This window comes from Nuphar pumila, chromosome 13 (genome assembly GCF_984573655.1).
Source record: "Nuphar pumila chromosome 13, dmNupPumi1.hap1.1, whole genome shotgun sequence".
NCBI classification, from domain to species: domain Eukaryota; kingdom Viridiplantae; phylum Streptophyta; class Magnoliopsida; order Nymphaeales; family Nymphaeaceae; genus Nuphar; species Nuphar pumila.
In genome coordinates, this window is record NC_143261.1 from 71990992 (window position 1) to 72014204 (window position 23213).

General features: G+C 35.6%; 1 pseudogene; it reads left to right on the forward strand.

Moving 5' to 3' along the window:
* Positions 1–489: 489 nt before the first annotated feature.
* On the forward strand, positions 490–21221 carry LOC149818678 (uncharacterized; annotated as a pseudogene).
* Positions 21222–23213: the final 1992 nt, after the last annotated feature.

The window sequence follows — 23213 nt, forward strand, 5'->3', positions numbered from 1 at the left end:
ATATCGTGCGTTTTGATTTTGGTAGGAATATTAGTTTTTTTTTTTGTCAATTAGCATAAATGCCTAGTTTTTGATGTTTGTAGGAGTTAGGGTTTTGATTTGGTTTTTATTAAAATGACATTAATGATTAATTACAATGTTGGTTTTTATGTGCTTTTCTTTTTCAATTAGCATTAAGCATGAATCAATGAATGACGAGTGCTTGTTTTTTGTTAGAATATTAAGGGTTTTGTTTTTTATCAATTAGCATAGATGGGAGATTTATGATTTTTTTTTTGGATTGTTTCAAATGACATGAATGTCTAATTAGGGTTTTGATCATTTCCTCTTCTCTTTTTTCTTTTCAATTAGCAATAGTCATGATTTTATGTTTGATTTCTATTAGGATTTTAGGCGATGAGGAAGCTCAAGTTTCATGAGAAGAAGCTGTTAAAGAAGGTCAACTTCTTGGAATGGAAGAGAGAGAACGGGCAAAGGGAGGCCCTCATCATGGGCCGTTACCACATCGTCGCCAGAGACGACTACAAGAAGTTAGTTAGCAAGCACCATCTCTCTCTCTCTTTTCTTTTCTATGATATCGATGTTTGTTGTTTTGAGTCAAAATAACAAACACCAAGTGTCAGATCCCTCTCATGGAGGTTCTTTTGTTGTTTGATGGAAAGAGGGCTTCATTATAATTAAGTTTCATTGATTTTGATGGGGTTATCAGATTTTATTGTCACTTTACTGGTTTTAATCGGAAAGAAGGGATACTCCCCTCACATTTTGCATCTTATATATGTGTTTCCTTGATAGAAAAAGAAGTAGGTTTGGTGGGGTTTTATTTTAGTATAATTGTTGGATTTGATCAGGACAAATTTTCCAACATTTTGAACCATTTTTAGTGAATTCAAACAGAATTTAAAGGTGTCTAGTGCAATATGCATCACATGCATTTTTTTTCGATTTTTATACAAGAAAGAGATGGCAAATGTGCTGAGTGAGATTTCAATGTCAAAGATTTGGTTTTTGACTTTTGCGGCTAGTGCTATCTCATTTTCTTCGTCTAATTTTAGTTATGTAGTTAACGGAAAATATAGTCTTTTCTTTGTTTACTGATAATCTATGTTACTTGGACACTTCTAGGAACTTGAAGTGTTGGTGTCAGACACGGCTGGACATGGACACGACTGGACACTCTTTTTCAAAAGTGTAAGTGTCCAAAAAAATGGACACGTGTATCGTGTGTACGTCACATGGACACAAAGTACCCGACACGTGGACACGAAGTGTCCGACATATGATACAGAGTGTATGACACTTGGACACAAAGTCTCCAGTTTGTGACACGAAGTGCCTGACACTTGGACGCAAAATATTCTGTTTATAACATTTAAATCTTAGATACAAAGTGTCCGGGGCTCAGGACACGGAGTGTCCAATACTTTAGGCACAAACTATCCAATTTAAGACACTTTTAGGTGTCATGAACACGAAGTGTTCAACTTAAAACACTGATTAGGTGCCTCGGAGATGTCGTGTCTAGTGTCTTGGACATGAAGCATCCGAATAAGACACTCTTAGATGTCTTGAATAAAAAGTACCTAGTTTAGGTACGCCGATACATTTACATATCTAGGGCACAAAGTATCCTACTTAGGACATATTCATGTTCATATAAATCATCAACATATATATATTGTTTTATTTAACACATTTTTTATTAATTTTCTTTTCTTCTACACACACACACAGATATATATATATATATATATATATATATATATATATATATATATATATATATATATATATATATGTACCCATGTCTGACACTGACACCCATGACAGTGTCCAAGTAACATAGCTGATAAGTGTGGAAGTGTTTCCTAGACCTTTTCTAGTGAGCTTATTTTAATGATGAGAAGGATCATTCCATTTCTAAGATGTCTTCTGTGTTGTATTTTAGATACTTAAAAATTTGTGGAATGGTGACGAAGCTCATGAACATCTTGAAGATGATTGATCCTAGAGACCCTTTCAGGGTTTAGATGACAAATTCATTGTTGGAAAAACTGTAAGTTTGCTGATTTTAAAAGCTTTTCATGATTTTTGTGATGCACTCTAAGAGTTGTGTTTCCCTACTAGTTTGTTCTTAATTTTTTATAATTATTTCAAAAGTCACTAACTTGTTGCAGTCATGCAGGTACTCTATTTTCATTGTTGTATTATATTTATATCAAATGCACATTTCTCTTAAACAGATGGTTGAAATAGCTGCATCTTGAGAAACCACATGGAATAGGTTGTGGTTTTCTTATTCAAAGAGCTCCTTGATGTCGTTCTCAATTCTTCTCTCTCTTTAATCTTGTGGATATCTGTGAAAATGGTCCATACCAATTCTTCTCATAGGTCTTAATCCATGTAATCTGGCAACTCTAGAATAAAAACAGAGGGATCTAGAAAAGCTTATGGGCTATTGACTATTGTCACTGTTGTTGGTAATATTTTGAGAGTATCGTGATATTATCATTGTAATCAAAAGCCTATTTAAATGATAAAGCATTGTCATAATAACAGTGTTATATAATTATGGCAATAATATCACAATATTAACAACAAAGTGCAACTACTTTCAGAACTTTTTATTTTATATTTGTAAATTGTAATGTAATTTTTATTAGTATTTATCTGTTTTGTTGGAAAGTTTTTTGCTTACATTTTTCCAAGAAAAAGAGCCAACATTATTGTTTTCTTATGTTCTGTTTTTTTTTCATGTGTTTTATCTTTTTAAATGTGGGATTTCCCCTCTTTTTTTGATATTTATCAAAAAGCCCTTGTTATATCCCCAGAATTTCCCCTTGGAGAGTTATAGACAATGAAATTTATGTAATTAGGATACATATAGACTGAAAGACTGGGGACTGCTTAGTGTTAATGGCTTCTTCAATTGTTTGACCTTGTTGATTGCCCTGATGCAAAAAATTCATTTGATCAAACAGTCAAATTTTAGGGCATTTTTTAATATCCTGATACCAGACCGTTCTTAGGTAGGGAAAATGAAGAGGAAAAGATGCGAAAGTGATGGTGAAGGGTGGAAATCCCACACACTAGGGTGACTAGCTAGTGTATGAGCCAATCTCTAGCTAGTTGCCTAGCTAGATCCAATACTATCTCTAGGAACTCGAGAGAGGTCAAAGAGACTCAAGAGTCTTCTTAGATTCAACAATGGATGATACAAATGAGGTGGCATGGGCCTATTTATAGGCTTCATGACTCACATACAATGACAACTATGCCCTTCCCCACACATGCTAATGTCTCTCATGTACATATGATCGAATCCCAATACAAGTAGATGACCTAATCTCAATAGAAGGTTTAGTCAACTCCCATTGATCTTAGGTGAGCCAAGCTAGCATAGTAGACAACTCCTTCACATGAGCCGTCCTCCGTGGGGTTGATAACATAACATATCTAACAATTTCCATTCAAGAGCAAGGATCAAGTCACCAAATTTACTTGGATGAGTAGTTGCTTTGTCTTTCAAATATCTGTTCTTTGCCTAATGGGGAGGGCTTATGTCATTGCAAGGTCTCAAAAGAGGGATCTAGTGTTAGGCCTTCTTCAAGATCCAATTTTGAAGGTTTGAAACTTAAATTTGAAGGAAGCCCTGGGCAAACAACAGATTGGTACTCTAGTTTGAGACCGACGGAAGCGAGATGATCGAACCTGAGGTTCTTGGCCATCCGAGGTTGGGCTGGACGTGTCTGGGGTGCGGACCCCCGCTGGACATGATGGGTCTTAAGTTGTACATGTATATATATGTATGTATTGTCATATATATACATATATTATATATATATATAATAAGTAAATACCTTCTACGGGTATTTTTTTCATTTTACTCATATAATAGTATTGTTCATTAGAAACAATTTTTCTTATTTTTATCTTTTTATTTAATGTCTTTTTTATAAAGAGCATGGGCTCTATGTTTCAAAGACCATAGATTCGTTGGGGGCTCCCCAATAGAGCTCCATGCTCTCCCCTCCCTTTGTGTATAAATAGAGGTTGAACCCTTTTCTTGTAACTAATGCTTCTCTTAAGCATTTATGCTCAGTAAAGATGATTATTTTTTACATTTTATGTTTTTCTATTTAGTTCCTTAATGTTATATATATATATATATATATATATATATATATATATATATATATATATATTAGAACCATTACGAAAATCTTCCCAAAGACCCGGGACCTTTACAGTTTCACCCACAGTTGGATAACCAACAAACCACCATGGATCTTACATTTATCATCCACACCATAGCAAGTCAAATTTTATTAATTAAGAAATGTCTCGAAACAATTGCATAAGAAAAATAACAATCTAATGTAAATAATAAGAAAGAAAAGCAGAGTCACGTTGTCCATCTGTGAAGCTGTCTAGCAAACATGTAGCACTTGTAGCTCTCTCAGGCGCAAGTCACTTCACTGATCACCTGAGGCTACGAAAAACCACAAAAGTAGGGGTGTCAGAAATCCAAAGAATTCTGTGTACGAATCCCTCTAATGAAATAAATGAGCATAAAGAATACATATAAGATTTATGCAATAATTTAGAAGAATGCAATTATGACAAATTCATGATTCAATTAAGCATTCATACAATAGAGAATAATTGTTAAACATGATGAAACATTTAATAAATAACATGGATCACAAATTAAGCAATACAATCATTTAACATGCATTAGGAAACAACATCATGCATTCACCAACATGTAACAATTAAGAAAACAAGTAATTATGCATAATCTAAAGCTTAGCAGGATTATGCATGTTTTCTATGTATATGTATGAATAACTTATTATCTTTTATTAGGGTATTCTTTCATATGCATGTTCCTATTAAATGCACATAATTTAAGTTTATATTTTTAATTACTGTTGCCCGCGGATACATCAAACGAGTAAAATTCTCAAGGACAAGTAGGGTTCTTAAGGTAACTTAGCACACAAGTTGTATTTTATTACTAGGTTTCAAACTTAGTCCTTATCTGAATCACCTTCAGAACATTAGACCTCTACATCTAATGTCGAGACACTAAGGACCACCACATCCAATAGTGTCACTTTCTTGGTATACCAAAACAACAGTTGTGTCTACGCATCACCCTCAGGTAAAGTGACAGACTCTCCTTAAAACCGTGCTCAGGAGAAAGAACCTTAATATCAGGTTCAGGGGTAATCAATAATGCACACGAAGTTTTTGTATCTTCGTGGTCCCCCAAAACTGAAACTCTAAGATTTCCATTCTAATGACAGGAGATCTCAGAATATATATTATACTATTTTTTTTCTTTATCTTGTTATTAAAGGTTAATTATTTAGTTTGCAATTCAGCATGCAAAAACAAATGCACAAGCTCACATATTTTCCTGCGAGAACCATCACGAGACCATCGCCCGCGGAAAAACATAGAACAATGCAACAACATTAATGTGATTTTTGTAATGCATTTGAAATAAATAAAAGAGGAACAAAATCAAAGCTCAAGGCTCACCAGGCCTATGATGATTCATTTTGATCACCGATGCACCATAAGCAAAAATCATAACATGCCATATATGCAATGATGTCAACATGCTTTCATTGCACATTCATATATGCCAACTTAACAATGTGCATGAAATACAACATCCATATGCATGTATTCACTATTCATGTGCATGTGCTTTCATGTGACCATTACATAAACATGCTTTCATTCATGAATCAACTTAATTTGAACAAGTGAACATTCATGCATTCGTGTACATGCAAAACACACATCAATTTCATGTATGCACATGCACTTGAACCAAATTCTATATAGTATAATACTTAAGCATGTCATATCAATTCAAAGCATGTGAAAGTTTTCATTACATGTATTCAAACCCACATACATGTACATAACCAAAATCTGGAAATTTTAACATGCATACTATGTAACCATCCACATCGTACTTTCAAATATGTTTCGTATCAATTAGAGCATATGAACATTTAGATGTTTGCACATGCCAAAAGCAAATCAATACCATGTATAAACATGCTCTTAAGTGCAAGTGGTAATGACACATAGTTTTAGCATATCATACCACGTCGAAGTATATGAAAACTCTACCCTCGACACGTATAAAACTCATAATGCATACACACAATGAAATTCTGAAATGTTTTATAAATAAAGAACCTCGACTTTCAGATTGGGCTCATAAGAATATAATACTATATATATACATATATATATGTGTGTGTGCTTTATTATTATTTTTTAACTTGAGCCTTGTGGTTCGGCAGGCCTTGCCAGGTTTGGCACTCGGCTGGCCTGTCGGCCAGATCGTGACCGCAAAAAAATCTAGTCACTACCAGTTTTTTTTTTAAACTGGCCCACAAGGCTGCCCTTGATTCCTGCACGTGTATGCCCATTCATTTGCAGGCTGCAAGTGCATACAATCTCATCTGTCAGGCATGTATGCATACGTGAGACTCTATGTTGTTTTACATGCATGTTTAGCTAAATAATATAAGTATGCATTCATGTGCATGCTCTTACGCAAATATATTAGCATATGAAAAATATGCACTTAGGTATACATGCATATACAAATTCATACAATTATACCTGTATGATCAGGTTTACAATTAGACATGACAGATTTAATATGCTTCCATGTGCAATTCTACCTACAAACGTGTGAGGTATAGATTTTCATGCTTGATCCAAGACAATTATGCTACAAACATACTCATACATATATTTATTTAAGTATACATATTCAGATGCCTTAATATGACATGCATGCACAAATATAATTTCTGGCACATGGCTACATGCATCCACAACTTGTACATTGAGAAAATCGTAGGGATAGAATCTACTACTAAACAAGTGCTTAAAAGTTATTTTTAACATGAAATAAAATCCTGTTTTGGCATGAAAAACACATACATAATTTTATTCTTTTAGAGTGTGTAAAGAACAAAAAATACCCATATGAAAGAGGATTCATAGATCTTCATCAATGTACTCTAGAGTGAACATATAGATTCACTCTTTAACTTATGGATTTACACCAAATATTGCATGGAAAACGAATTGGCATTTGATTTTCCATTTGATCCAAAAGAGAGAACTCATACCTTTTGCAAAGATTGAAAAACAACAAGATTAATGGTGGAAAATGATGGATGATCGAAGAAGGTGACCTTCTTCTTCCTTTTTCCTCTTTCTCTCTTTTTTTCTTTCTCTTTCTCTTCCTTCTCCTTTTTTTTGATCTATTTATAGAGCTCTAGATGGGCTAGAGAAGTGATTGCAGCCCCAGCTGAAACTCTCTTCTCTCTTAGAGTTCCAAAAATTTTGAAACTCTCCAAGTGTTGACTTTTCAAATTTGAGTATTTTTTTATAAAAAAAATATTTCTTAAAGCTTCTAAGGCATGAACAAGGGCTCTATAAAGAGTCCTAAACTCTCTAAAAATAAATCTTGAAATTAATTAAAATTAATTAATTAATTGTTAATAAATAAATATCTAGAAGCTTCCAAAAATCATATTATTGTACTAGAACACTTCTAAAGTGATTTTATATGGGTTTAAGGGTTCTACTTAGAGTCCTAAACAATTTTCAAATTAAATTTTTAGAATTAATAATTAATTAATTAATTAATTAATATTAAATAATAAATAAATTTTTAAAAGCTTCCAAAAATTATCAATTTAACTTGGGAGGCTTATTAACATTAATTAACTTCAATTTAAAAGTTTCTAATGAATTTAAAGTTGGAAAAATCATTGGGCATGAATTTGGATTTGGATCCGGATCCAACATCCAAATCCATCTAAAAAATTCAAATGGGTCTTGGGCTGGAATAATACTAGATTAATATGGGTCTTGGATAGAGTCCAAATTTATATTAATTTGGATCAAATCCATCATATCCAGTCCGATCCAAGTTCGGATTCGAACCGACAAACTGCTTAATTTTTGAAAAAATATATTTTTTGAGCCAATCGTAGCTCGAATCAAGCAAAATAAAATATCGTTGTGCTCAGAATTCTGAGACGCATCCAACGACATATTACATGAATATCATATTCTGAATTTTGCCTGAAAATAACCCAATTTTTGCTTGAATTTAAATGTTAAAAATAAAACTCTTTCTTACGCTTTGATTGGCTTGCCTCGACCTAATCGATGAGACTTGGGCCAAGCCCAAACTCAAAAACATCGATAAAAAATCGAGCTTCAAACGATTTTTCTCCTAGACTTAGCCAAATTTTTGAAAATCTCGAATTTAACTAAGTGTGAAAATACACAACATTGCATCCCTATCCTCTTAAAAGAATTTCGTCCTCAAAATTAGGGAACAAATGTGGGTAGTAACAGAATCAAATATCACATGAGCCTAATGATCGACAACTAAGACGATACCTTCGATCAGATCGGTCTGATTTCTCTGCGTGGTGCTCATAACGACTTAAACTCTCTCGTTGATCCTTCGTTGACCCTGCTGCTCCTGATGCTTCTGCTGCCGTTATTGTGGTTGTTGCTGCTGACCTCTCTGAGCCGCTGACTTGTTCGGACAATAGGGAGCAATGTGTTCAGTTTGCTGGCACTAGAAGCAAACTCCCTTGAACATCAGACAAAAGCTTAGAGGATGACTCTTGCTGCACTTACGACATACTGACTGGGCCTTTCCCTGCTATTGCCCTTCACGGGTCTGCTGCTTCTTGCCACCTTACGTCTTTTCATCTGCAGGTGGGGTCTTCCTCGCTCTGCTCAAAGAACTACCACCATTGCTGCCTCCCTTCTGAAATCCATTTCTGGACCTCTCCCAGTCCTCCGTCAGGACCATATCAGACTCAATTGCATTGGCCAAGGTAGTAGGCCGGCTCATCAATACTGGAGTCCGCAGTCCGCCCTTTAACCCATGCACGAACTTAGTCACCCTCGCCTTATCGTCAGCAAAAAAGTTTGGACAATATCGCTCCAGGCTTCTGAATGTGGTGGCGTAGTCCACCAGACTTATGCTTCCCTGAGTAAGCTCAAGGAACCGCTGCTGCATTTGCTCCCGAGCGTATTAAGGGAAGTAGGTGTCCAGGAACTCCTTCCTAAACACCTCCCAGAAAATCATGTCCAAATCAGCATACTTCACCCTTCGCAGAGTGTCCCACCACTTCTTGGCATCGCCCTTCGGACGATACATGCCAAAAGGGGTCTTCCTGTCATCGGGGACAGGTAGGATGTCAAACGCTCGCTCATTCTCCTCGACCCATCTCTCGACTGTATCTGGGCCGACCTTCCCTAAAAAAGTTGGTGGGTCCAACTTTAGGAATCTCTTGAAAGAAACACCGCCTGTGTTCAGAACAACCTCGGTGGGGTGGACACAGGTAGCTGCCTGCGCCGCCTGTGCCATCATCGTCTCCATCAGCGTGTTGAGGGCATTCATCATGAAATCCCTTTGCTCCTGCCAATCTGCAGGAACACTAGTAGAAGTCGAAAAATGTTGCAGCGATATATCTAAAACATGAAAATTTGTAAACTTATTACTCTGATCAATCCCACCCCCTTAGGTTTGATCCCGAACAAAAGCATTCATATAATCACACCAAGGATATTAATTCACAACAAAAGAGAATTAAGCTATGAATGTAATCAAGCATAAGAAATTTGCATGCTTTAATAAAAGTATTAAATAGCCTTATCAGTGAAGGAGACTGCTCTGGAGCACAAGGCATGACTTGCTAACACTTCAAGACAGGGCTCACTTACCAAAATTAAAAACTTAATGCTAAAAAGATGATAAAAGTGTAAGATTTTGTGGTGGCTCTGATACCAAACCTGTGACCTAGCTGACACCCGACCCAATCGGCTGGGGGTGATTGCCCATGGTTCAAAACTTTTTTTTTACATGCATTGACACATTTTTTTAACACTCGTTTATGCGTGCCTATGTTAATGTATATACAAGCTGCATAGGTAAACGATTTCCCCCCTCCAAGCGAACATAGCTATATTAAATTTGCATGCACGTACAACCCACACCACTAGCATCCGTTTATATGCTTATTCAAAACCAAGAATACGTGCCTATTCAAAATTTTCATAATATCATGACCCAATAGGCTACCAATACACAAACTTTTAATGAAAAATATATGAGAATAAAGTATCCTAACACATATTTATATGCATCTCACGATCCATAACATGGATCACCCATGAAAATCGATATTGCCATAATATAAACACTTAACACACTATTTGTATCATCAAATAAATTCAGTTTTAGCATGAAAATAAACGTGTACAGGTTTTTTTTTTAAAAGGATGACAAGAATAAAAAACACATCCATGGAAGAGGATCCATGAATCCTCCTCCATGTACTTTAGAGTAAACATCCATATTTACTCTTTTTCCATGGGTTTTCTCAAAAACATTGGACGGAAATCAAATCTATGCTCTTTTTCTCATTCGAAACAAGAGAAAGAACCGTATCTTTTGCAAAGATTGAAAAAGAACAAGATTAATGGTGAAAAACGCTGAATGATCAAAGAAGGTGTCCGTCTTCTTCCTTTTCCTCTCATTTTTCCTCTTTCCTTTTTCTTTCTCTTCCTTTCTTTTTTTCCTTCTCTTTCTCTTCCTTCTCCTTTTTTTGATCTATTTATAGAGCTCTAGATGAGCTAGAGAAGAGATTGCAGCCCCACCTGAAACTCTCTTCTCTCTTAGAGTTTTGAAAATTTTGAAACTCTCCAAGTGTTTACTTTTCAATTTGAGTAATTTTTTTTTAAAAAAAAATCTTTCTTAAAGTTTCTAAGGCATGAACAAGGGCTCTATACAGAGTCCTAAACTCTCTAAAAATAAATCTCGAAATTAATTCTATCACAAAATTTTATATGATTCATCATTTCTTTTGGCCTTATTATTTTTTATTCAGAGATGTTAGGGTGAGTTGTATGAAACTCTTTTTATGTCAGTTTAGATTGTCAACTTATGGTTTGGCTCTAACTGACAATTGTTTGATCTCTGGATCTAAGTGTGTTGTATAACTCATTTGTTGTATGATTATTATTATTATGGATGCTTATAACTCTGTTTATCTATGATGACTATCTGTTTTTGAAACCATGGTATTTCGAATGATAGTTAAATTTGATATTTTTATTGATAATATTAGTGTATTTTTATACAAGCTCTCTTATCTTTTGTGTTTCCTCCTATTATGCCTCTTATCTAAGTGTCATTATATATAGACAAGAGATGTATGTTCACACCTTCATGTGTATTTTTAGCTCATTATTGACATTGTGATTTTACTCTTGATCTAGTCGTTGATACACTTGATTTTTTACGGTCATTATATGTAGACAAAAGATGTTTATTTACAATTTCGTGTGTGATTTTAGCCCATTATTGACATTATACTCTTGATCTAGTTGCTGATACATTTGATTTTTTAGTTTCATTATATGTAGACAAAAGATATTTATTCACACCTAATTAGCCCATCGTTGGCATTATACTCTTGATCTAGTTGTTAATACACTTGTTTTTTAAGTGTCATTTTATGTAGACAAAAGATGTTTATTCATACATTTGTGTGATTTTAGCTCATCATTCACATTATGCTCTTGTTCTAGTAGCTGATATACTTGTTTTTAAGTGTCTTTATATGTAGACCCTTTAGTAGCATGATAATTATGCTCTTGTTCTAGTCACTTATACACTTAATGTTTGAGGTTTGGAGGCCTAGGAGATGATTGCTTGTGGTGGTCAAACTATTGTTAAAATTTGCAAAATATCACTTCTTGATATTTGTGAGAATTTAAATCTCTTCATATTTTTCGCAAATTAGTGTTGATTTGCAAATATCATTGTCCTTGTTATGCGTTTTTTTAAATCTCTCCTTGAAATTTTTAATTGTTTACTACTTATTTTTCCTTGTACGGAAGATGTTTATGGATACAAATTTCTAGCATTTTTTGCATACTTGAGGTTTTCTTTATATTATGATCCTTCGTGTGTCCCTTTGTGGGTGTTGAGAGTGTGTTCCTTACTAAAACACTTGTGTGTTGTCCACTTGATATTGGTAGATATTTTTTTCGTAATTGAAGGCTATTTGATTCTTTACATTAAAATAATGCATTTTATGTGCATTTTATTGATAAAAATAGTTATTTTTATTGTCGCCTTATGTGCATTAAATATGCTATAATTGCATATTGAATATATGTGTGTTTCATATTGATTATTACATTGTTGCATACATAAAATTTAATTAACTCCTCTTTTATCGAGGGTTCTTTTTTAGTGTTATACTTTATATGCATGTTGTTTTTAGTATAAATTGATGATTTATTTTAATTGAAGGGATTTTCTAAAAAATCAGAATATTATTAATACATCATTGTTTATTTCTTCTTGATAATTGATATGTTTTTTAGTGATTAAGTTCCCTTATCATCATTATTTATGTTTTCTTGAAAAACAAGCTGATTTTGAGTTTATGATTGTCTAAATTAAAATTTATCTTTTAAGGTATGCTCTTCTTGTCTTTCTTAATAGTTATCTAATATTTCTAAAAATTATCACCACTTTGCTTAAACATTTTTCTTTGAATGTTATTCTTATTCAAAATATATATATTTGTTTTGAAACTTTATAATTATTTGGTTAGAATACCTTTTTTTTGTAGTTGAGACCTCTGTTTTGTTTTCTCTACAGGTTCTTGAAGATGTGATGGACTGAGAAAAGAATATTTTTGATGCATCATGAAGATTGAGATAGCCAATGAAGGCAATTGTGGATGATCACCAATAAAAGACATTTGAAGACTTGTATTTGCAAAACTCTCTAATATGTCCTAAAGATAGAGATTTTCATTGAAGACACTTGAGACTTGAATTCTTCCCATTGAATCTTTGTTGTATTTTCAAACTTTCAGTATATCTCACCGTAAGTTTGAGGGGGAGTGTTAACTTGTATATGAATATATATATATATATATATATTCATATATATATATATATAATGGAATAGGTAAATACCCTCTAGGGGTATTATTGTCATTTTTCTCATGTAACAATATTGTTCATTAAGAACAAATTTTCTCTTATTTATTTTTTATTTTTTTTATCTTTTCATTTAATGTCCTTTTTGTGAAGAGCATAGAGTCGTCGGGGGCTCCCCAACGGTCACATTTGTGGCGTTGGGAGCTCCCCAATAGAGAGTCCCATACTCTCCCTTTGTGTATAAATAGGGGTTGAACCCCTCTCTTGTAACTAATGCTTCTCTTAAGCATTTATACTCAATAAAGATGATTATTTTTTACATTTTGTTTTTTTTTATTTAGTTCTTTAATGTTTTATATGCTTGGTGCTTGTGTTGTTGCCCCTTGATGGCTATTGTTTTGTCCTATAGTGTGCTTGTGCACGCTATGTTGTGATCTTGTAAGCCCTTGATAACATTGGTTTGTGCGTATGTACTTTTGTGATCGTAATCTTGTAAAGCCCTTAGTGGCATTGTTTTGTATTTTCTGCTATTTCATTACAATGGGCAATGGTCTAAGGGTAATCATGATGACTTTGAAGGAAGCTTCAAGCTAGCAACAGATAGATACTTTAGTTTAAGCCCAACGGAAGCAAGATGATCGAACCTGAGGTTGTTGGCTCTCTAAAGCTGGGCTAGACGTGTCTGGGGTGAGGACCCTCATTGGACATGATGGGATAGTGGTCTAAGAGTAACTCTGGTGAAGGTTTTGGGAGGCTTTGGAAAAAGGCCTATTGAAATAGGAAAATTGGGTAGGCTAAAAGCAGTCTCGGGGAAAGAGCAAACCAACTAACTTAATTAACTCTAATTAACCTTCGAGAACTACGGGACATCTCCTAGGACTCTTCTGCATCACACGCTCCCTAGGTGGACCTCATTCCTTAATTATCATGCCTTCAAGGCTTGACATGTGTCTGGCTTCTCCTGCTCTTAATTAGGGCTCTGGATCTTTGACTTATCAATGATTAGGAAAGCTCAACTTGTTTACTAGCTCACGATCTGCAGGAGCAGAGTTCCAAGATGATAGTTGGAACTCAATCAAGCAAGTAGCATACTTGATGGTGATTTTCTCTTGGATCAAATACCACATGGACTTCAAAGGTGGGAACTTTATATAGATATTGCATAAGGCTCGCTCTTTGGGGCTTAACAATCACATCTGAGCAAAGTTCAATACCTTTTATGTTTTGTCTCATTCTTGACCACATGATCGAATTCAGGGTGCTCTTCATAATGTCCCCGAGTAACATTTTCCCGAACAAAACTATGAGTGATCCCCATGACTTTGGGGTGAAAAGATCAAGCGCAATATGATTGCACATATATTTGTAAATTAAGCATCTGCATACCCTCTATCTTGAGGATAGGCCTGTTAGTTATGGGGCCCAAGGCTTGATGGAGGGCAATCAGGTGCTTAATGCATAAATTTTGTGCCTTGTGATTGCACTCGATCCATACTCAACTTTGCACCTCACCATGGATCTCCACCTCGGTGCCCTCAATAGTATCCAGTTTTTCGTTTGACAACGTCAACTCACTGCTCGATTTTTGAATAGGTGAATCGATGGGTGGGTTCACCCCTGCACATAGGGGCGTAGCCCTACTATGCACCAAGGTGTTCTCAACAGGCTGGGGAATTTGGTCTAACTGGACATGCTCTTTGTCCATGGTGCACTATTGTGGCATCGATGATGGCCTTGCTAAGGAAGATATCACTGTTGGTGGCAAGTCAGCTGGCGAGGTATTCAACTCTATTGAGTTGTCGTGCAAGGATTGGGGCCTCTAAAGGCCACTATCGCAGATGTTGAATCTCTCCATAATTTGGTCCTCAAAATCAGCTCATGTGGGCTTCTCATGTACGAGATCAAGCCACTCATACCATCTTAGGGCGCGCGACCTTCAAGGCGGATGACCGCTTTGACAACACGTGTCTCAGGGGGCGACATATAAAAAAGTGCTTGAGTTTAAAGATACACTCTTGCACGTTTTCACCAGCAAAAGTAGAAACTTCAAGGTGAGGCATCTTACTCATGCCTCAAGCGAACTCATGCGGTGCCCCTCCGAGAATTGGTTCGATCGGGTGTCCGTTTCGGCCACCGTTGAAATCGCCTCCCCGGTCAGTGTCATGCATTCACTTGTGGAGAGTGTCCAATCGATCTCTTAGGGCTTCTAGAACCCTCTCAATTCGCTTTAAGTGGTTGGCTTTATCGGCACTCTCTTGCCTTCATTGATACATCTTGACACGGGTTCGCTCGGCAATCACCCGAGTGTTTTCGACATGCCGACGAATTTCTTAAAGTTTATCCTCACAGAAGGGTTGAGATCCCTCAATGGTATGTTGTTTGCTTTGATACCACTTGTCGCTCTTATCTGCAATCCCAAGATCTATACTGCAATACATCTCAGCGGGCGGTTTGGGAGGTATAGGAAAAACAAGATGAAACAAATAAATTGGGTAAGAGCAATTTAGACCCGATAAGCATTTTGGATGTAGTTTTGGTCCAGAACACTTGCCTAGGCGCTTGCATGCTATGTACATATATTAAACAACCAACTAAATTGGCATAGAGAATCTTCTTCATATATTCCCTTGCTTCAACATTCTTAGGACTTTAATGTTTAATAAACCCCAAATGCTGAACCTCTGCCATAGCTTGTTAAGTCTTTTATCTCTTTTGATTTTCATTTCAAGGGTCCTTTTTGCTTCCATTAGATCTTTTATTTCAAATTCACTATTTAATGTATTATTTAAAGCATTAGATTGACTGCAATCAACAGATCAACATATGGAGCCAACATAATAAAAGAGCCTTAAACAAACTTACAATAATAAATACAACCATCATATTTACTAAGCACATACTTATTCATGCAACTATCAAAACCTTTTATACCACTAGTAGGAGACTATTTAAGACCTTAAACCCACTTCTTCAACTTGCAAACATGATTCTCTTGGCCCTTTTCTTCAAACCCTTTTGGATGGGTCATATAAATGTCTTCCAAATCGCCATGGATGAATGTTGTTTTGTCACCCATTTGCTCGAGTACTGAATCAAAGATAGCCACCAACGTTAGCAACAAACAAATGGAGGTATGTTTTACAGGTGACTCAGATAACAAGTGATACTTACTAGGTTATGTGTACACAGTTGGACGTAGACCTATAAGCTGAAGATGTGTGTTGCAAGAAATCATTGTTCTATCCCCAATTGAAGCATAGTATACAACAACAGTTTGAAGCAAAACAAAAAAAAAACTTTTGTTGAAGGGGTTAACTGAATCGACATTTCACAAGGGAAGGTGGTGGTACATTGTGACAACAAGAGTGCAATGAACATGATACATATCTAGTATATCATCCAGAGTTAAACCACATACGTATTATGTACCATAACATTAAAAAATTCATTAAGTAAAGATTCATTTAGAAAAAAATTCTATCAAAGATCACCTTACAGACATGATGACAAAGTTACTCCTTGCTTGGACTTGATTAATGTTTTATGTTACAGATTATTAGCCCTAAGGGGAGAGGGCATGTATGTGAGAGAGATGATTAGTGAATGAAGACATTTAAGCTAAGGTGGAGATTGTCATTTTGTAACTTGAATGGGTTCCTCGGTGTGACTCACTTGCCCTTTCTTGGAAAGAATCCTTAGAGGACTTGTATGGATGGTTGGAAAGAAAAGGAAACCCAAGCTTCCTTGAATATTAATTAGAATATGAAAAGAAAAAGAAAGAGATATATACTCTTGTGGGGAGTGAGTTTTTTTTTTTTACTTTTGATTTGGATTCTCATTTTGGAAAACAAAAAGAAAAAGAAATTATTGCAAGTTGCAACCATGGGTTTTGTTAGGTTCTCTCCTTTGAAGACAAGCAAGAGAGGTTGTTTTTGTCTAGAAAGAGAGGAAGACTATGTTTCGAGGTGTCATGCATCCTTTTTTTGTAAAGCGAATGACGAGCTATTCTTGTTTGACTCAGTTTCTTCGTTAGTTTTTTATTGTAAAACCTTGCTGCTTGCTTTCATAACAGTGAATCATCCCAGACTCTTATTTTGGATGTAGGCATATTGCTGAACTCCATAAAATCTTGTATTTTGTGTGTGTGTGCTTGCTTTGTGATATGATTTTGTCAATCAAATGCTAACCTAGTAAGATATAGGCTATGCGGATATGGGGATACAATTACATCCAATTTTTATGAAGTTTCCAATATGACTTGTATAGAAGGGGATATGGAATGAGAGTGAAAATGGAGTATCCTTGTGACATAGGATCTAGGTTTTGGGCCCTGAAACCACAACACTGAAGCATGTATGATGGGTAGGGAGGGGGTTGGCCTATTAACCCACCAATATTATATCTACCTACTATGTGATTATGAAATCCACTCGGGGATTGAAAATTGCATGTCGGTTTGCCAGCTCTTTCAAAAGTCAGTTACATGACTATGTAGGCAGATTCTGTGGTGGAAGGTTGATGTTGTTGCAGTGTAGGATGGTGGTTGTGATGGTATTGGGTGTGGATAAACAAATGGAGGCATGCCTGGTTTTTGTTAAGGGGAGAAAAAAGAATTTGATAAAATACTAAAAGTTCATTTGTTTCGTGACCTTTCCTATGAAAGAGAAGGGGTTGGGGAAGGGGGGGGGGTGCGGTATCTCCATGACAAATATGTGGTGGGGCCCACAAAATAAATGTAAAAAAAACATCTTCCCTAGCAATATGGTTTCACACCTCCCTCCATGGGGAAACACTCACTTTCCCTCCTGGCTGTCAATTTGAAGGGCAACTCACTTCCCTTAAGGGGGGGGGGGGGGGTGGTAACAAATGCCCCCAAGGAAATTGGTTTTGAAGCATGAAAATATGGTCTCATGTTTAGGGAATGTTTTCAAGCCTAGGAGCCACTGTCTTACCAGGAATCATTTTTTTTTTACAAGGCAAGCTGGGGTTAGGCAGACCCCCACAAGTTACACAACATACCATTTGGTTTTGAACTTGCAACGTCCCAAGACATGGTGATGTGCACTAACAGCTCCTACCAAACAAGCAGAGCCCCAGTTGGTTGATTGAAAAAATTCACAGAAAAACTTTCTCACCAGAGTTCAAATGTTGTCTTTTTCCCTTGAATGGTTCACATTTTTTTTAAAGGAAAATGAAAACGTGGTAAGGTAAATGATTGAGATTTTCACAAACCTTATATAACACTTACCCTTGGGAATAACTTATTTTCCAAGTAAGAACTATGTAACTAAAGGTGCATTTGGGCACCTAGCTCAGCCCAACACCTAGGGAGGGCACTTAGAAAGCACATGTCAACATAAAAACATATATGTTAATAACTTAGAAATTTTAGCATAATTTTACAACCTTTTAGAATTTTATCTATGAATAATTTGTTTATTTTTGGCTTTCTAGGTAATGCCACCTTAGGATTTGAGAGAACAGGCTTCTAGGCTGTCACATGGATACATATATGGAAATAGGAGACATGGATACAGGTCGTAGGGACAACAATTTTGTAAAAATATGGTTCATATATATATATATATATATATATATATATGTGTGTGTGTGTGTGTGTGTGTGTGTGTGTGTGTGTGTGTGTGTAATATGTGGTAATGATGTTTATGGTGTTGATGATAGTGGCAGACTGGATCTAGGTTATCTGGTCAGGGGTGCAAACTTTATCCACATTGGACTCCATATATGGATTTGGTTAAGGGTGATCCACATCCATATATGTCCAAGATTACGTGGATCAAGAGATGGGTCTATCATAAATCAAATCCATACATGTGTTGATTCTTCATATTAACCTGCCCACATTCAATTTTTTTGACCAAGGGTTTGGCCTAATAATGAGGGTCAAATGACTTAAAAATGGTGATAGATGAAACTGGTTTGGGGTTTATGAGTCTTAGACAAAATCGAGACAAAAAGGGGTAGGATATGAACAAACCATGCTGGATACAGTTTGATTGAGTCCTAGGCGTATCGGGCCTACATCCAAACCGTATCCATTCAGCAAGGTCACGGGGGCCAAAAGGGTGCATTCCTGTGACAGCTTCTAGGCAATGTTTACCACTTTTGACTACATAGGGTGGAAAAGTGTTAAATGGGATCACGAAAATGACCTCAATGAATCTAATGCGTGAAAGAAAATCAAATGTTTGCAAAGTAAACAGATTTCCACATTATTAACATTCAAATATAGGGGCTAATTTCTTAAAAGAACTGGAAATTTGTGCTAATCAGCTTGCATTTATTAAAAACTTTATTTTGCAATCTCAGCTGTTCTGGTTGATGTCCTCCTCTGCAGATCATGACTTGCAATCTTGTGTTCAGAAGTGCGACTTTGTGAATCTTGAAAGTTATAAAAGTCACAAACTTTGAAAATTTTGGTTTATCATAATAAAGATTTCTTATATAGCCACTTACCACCATAGTGACAAATATCGCGAGATTTATAAAAAATTTCGCGATAATATCGCGAGAAATTGCCTGAAAGTTTAAAATGGCAATTTCTCGTGAGATTTTCAAAATATCACAAGATTTATGAAAAAAACATAAATACCGCGATTTAAACACGATATTTACGTTTTAAATGGCTACTTATCACGAAAAAATTGTGTATTTTTATTTTTAAATAATTTGTATTAATATTTTCTTATAAAAAATAAATTTTATATTCTTTAATTTATTTTTTTATTGCCGAGATTTTGCCGAAAAAATGCGAGATTTATGATTTTTTTTCAATTTCTCACGAGTTTTTGAAAAACGAGAAATTGCTGATAAAAACGTTTGTCACTATGCTTACCACATAGGTTTGCTGCCAATTCCTTCTTTCTTTGTTCTCTCAAAACCAGAAAATAGTTCTATTTACAAATCTGAACATATGATAACTATTTATGTTTATTTTCTAAAAAGATGGTAATGATTGGTTCCACCCCTGCCTTTAACAGCTTTAAATCATCAGGAATCCTCATAAGAGAGATGTATATCACATACCTATCAATCAAAGTACTCAAAATCATCAAACCTTAATATTGTTGTTACTATATAGCGCAAATCATGTCATTTTAAAGAATCCTGTTTTCAGTTGAAAGTTTCATTAATATTCTAGTAATATTGTTAATATTGGCCTGATGAAAATTCCACATCCTTCTAATTGGATATCTGGTTTGATGAGTTTTCCCATGAATATTGCAGCTATGATATGGGTGTCGTACCAACCAGAAAGAGCTTGGCTTTGTGTGATCGGCTGTCTGTGTCTTCATTCTGCAGGTATGTGCATTTATGGAATCCATCATGTGCTTAGGCTCGAAGAGATGTTATGTATTTCTGCTGATATGTGCATACATCACAGAGAAAAGTATCTGCCAAAAATATATGAATAATCATAATGTCTTCGGTAGGACGAGTAGTTGTTTACACAGATTTCTGTCCAATTATGACGTTCCTCTGGAACCCAAAAATTATGAAGTTATTTCCAAAACCTAGGAAGTTGTTCTGGTGCTGAACCATGCTTTACATCATCGAATATCTCGAAATGGCTGGCTTTACTTTTTATAGTGTTTGTCTCTAGTTCTGGCAATCCTTTCAACCTTGGGTATCTTTCTATCAATCTAAAATTTGAATGGGAGGAGTTCCAAATGAAGCAATAAATTTGTTTAGCTATCAGGGAATGATTTATATTTTTTCTGAAAATTTGGTGCCCAAGGATGCATGACTAGTTGAATTTTAACACTTTTGAGAGTTTTTGATACTTCCACTAACACAATGAACAACCTTTATTTTAATCCTTTCTCAGCAATTTTGGAAACTCCCAAGTAGTTTGGGTGCCAAGAACTTGCTGAAAAACTTCTTGTAACTCTTTGTCCACACTCTCAGGCGTCTGGCTGTCTACAGTCTTGGTAAGGTTGAATTTCGCAGAGCACCTCAAAGAAGCTGTCACATATATTGAGCAAGCCCACATCCGTGTAGGCCCTGACACTGTCACAGATCCAGCATTCCTTGTCACAAGGAATATGGAAGATTTTGTGACTTGGGTAGATTCATCAAAGATCAAGAAGAAGATCATGCAATACAATGAAAGATTGGATGATTATGATCTGCTAAACTGAGGATATGTTTAATACATATCTGCATCTTCGTTGCCTTTACACTTTACAGCCATAGTACTTAGTTTGGTTCTTCATTATTTATCTTGCTGTATGTAAAGCTTGCAATTGTCCACCAAGTTTTGGGATTTTAATGAGTTTTTTTTTCTCATGTTGCTAGCGACTCACTGTGTGTAAGAAATTTTTGGATTAGGATGTTTTACCTTGTCTGGAATCTTGATTACTTGTCATTGTGTGTGTGCAAAGAGAGAGAGAGAGAGAGAGAGAGAGAGAGAGAGAGAGAGAGAGAGAGAGAGAGAGAGAGAGAGAGAGAGAGAGAGAGAGATTTAATTTAAAATTCCTCAAAAAAAAGGAAAAAAAAACTTGGAATTACCTGAACCGTTGGAAGATAAAGGAAAAAATAAGGTTTAGTTACCATAGTTCCCTATAACCAAGTAAAACTATGGACTCAAAATCAAGCTCCAAACATGCAACACTGAACCCACCACCCTTATCCGCCAAAAATGCTGAGTTGGTCTATAATGCAAATTACATGTTCTGTTCAAGTTGGATTAAATTTCATAAGCATTTTTCGTCTGCCTCTTTCACTTTGTAGGTTGTGCCCCTCCCCAATGTGCTTGCGTGGTCCTTATCTTCATCTGCAATCTGTTACAGCCCCTCCTGTTTGCACATTCATAACAATCTCGACGTGAACCAAGTCAACAGTTGTAGGTTTAATGGCACCTTGGCTAGACAAACTGTGACATGTAGGCTGGTAAATGAACCGAGCAGCTCGTGATTCGGCTCAGTTTGGCTTGTTATGAACTCGTTTGTTATTGGTTAGTATAGCTGGCATGGTGAGCCATGAACAACTTGTTAAAGGTTAAACGAGGAGTGATATATATATATATATATATATATATATATATATATATATATATAGAGAGAGAGAGAGAGAGAGAGAGAGAGAGAGAGAGAGTAATGCCCTCCTGCCCCATTTTCTCTTTTTGCCCAGTTAGGCACCTTGAAAAATCATAGTTTTTTTTTTCACATCTAACACCATAGATGTGATCTATACATTTTTTAAGTGGGAACAGGCTTTTGGATCACCGGAATCTTACCTTTATACAGGTTTTTCCGGTTATCCAAAATCAATGGTTATGAAGGCATAAACTTTTTCAGCTCATAAAAATACAGTTTTTTGTCGAAATAACATGATCCAAGAGTTGATTCCCACTAAATCTAGCATGCTAAACACATCTACCGGTTCAGATCTTTTATAAAACATTTCAAACTATGGGGCCTAACAGGGCAGAACTAGAAAAGAGGGCCTAATATGTCCAATATATATATAGGGGAATGGAAACCCTCACAAAGCTGCTCAATGAAAATCTGCTGATATTTTTTTCAAAATTCTGACCATACAGATGTGTTCAACATGATTGATTTACTATAAATCAATACTTGGATCATGAATTTTGGATAAAAAATGGTATTTGGAGCCTCAAAAATTTATGAAAATTGTACACTGTTGATTTTAAAACTTATAAAAACCTATTCATGCATCAAAATCAAATGCTCTAAGAATTGATTCCTATAAAAACAAGCATATAGATCACATATGTACTGTCAGAATTTTCAAAAAGATACCAAAAATCCAATAAAACATCCATTGGGGAGGTTTGAGAGGTTTTCATTTTCCTATATATATATATATATATAGTGAGAGAGAGAGAGTGTGTGTGTGTGAGGGGTAGGTGTTTAATGAAATATGCCACACTTAATGGGGTTTTTAGATTTTTTTTCGTTTTATTTTTAAATTCTAACCATATAGATGTGATCTATGTGCTTGATTTTATAGGGATCAACTCTTGAAGATTCCGACACATGGGTGGGTTTTTGTAAGGTTCTAAAAATCAAGAGTCCAAAATCTTTGTAAAATTTTTAGACTCCAAACCAGGGTTACAGGAAGCGCCTAGCTAAAAGGGGAAGCGCGTTTCGGAAGCGCGAAACGTCGCGCTTCCGAAGCGT